Source organism: Pteropus alecto, unplaced genomic scaffold (genome assembly GCF_000325575.1).
Source record: "Pteropus alecto unplaced genomic scaffold, ASM32557v1 scaffold78, whole genome shotgun sequence".
Taxonomy (NCBI): Eukaryota; Metazoa; Chordata; class Mammalia; order Chiroptera; family Pteropodidae; genus Pteropus; species Pteropus alecto.
The window spans coordinates 9,526,520-9,526,944 of record NW_006443124.1 but is presented as its reverse complement, the minus strand read 5'-3'; the positions used below and the strand labels follow the sequence as shown (position 1 = coordinate 9,526,944).

Sequence of the window (425 nt, the reverse complement as noted above, 5' to 3'; positions counted from 1 at the left end):
TTAAAATAAATTTATTTATTTAAATTAGTTTCAAGTATACAGTACATTGGTTAGACATCTATAATGTTCATAAAATGATCTGCCCAATTGCTCCCTCCCTCCCTTGGCCCTCCACTTAGACATCATATTAATGCTAACTGCATTCCCTCTGCTGTGCTCCCCGTCCCCATGCCCAGCTATCAACTATCAATTTGTACTTCTTTAAACCTTCACCCCGTTCTCCCAGCCTCCCAAACTCCCTCCCCTCTGGTCATCACCAAATTGTATATTATATTTGTGAGTCTATTTTTGATTAATTCGTTCTTTTTGTTCCTTAGATACTGCTTATAAGTGAAATCATATGGTATTTATCTTTCTCTGCTTATTTCACCAGCATAATAACCTCTAGGTCCATCCATGTCATTGCAAATGGTAGGATTTCATTT

General features: G+C 37.2%; 1 protein-coding gene across 2 annotated transcripts in view; it reads left to right on the top strand.

The window, feature by feature from the left end:
- Positions 1 to 425, top strand: part of SEC24A (SEC24 homolog A, COPII coat complex component) — a 57,723-nt gene that overhangs the window by 21,892 nt on the left and 35,406 nt on the right. The window lies entirely within an intron of this gene.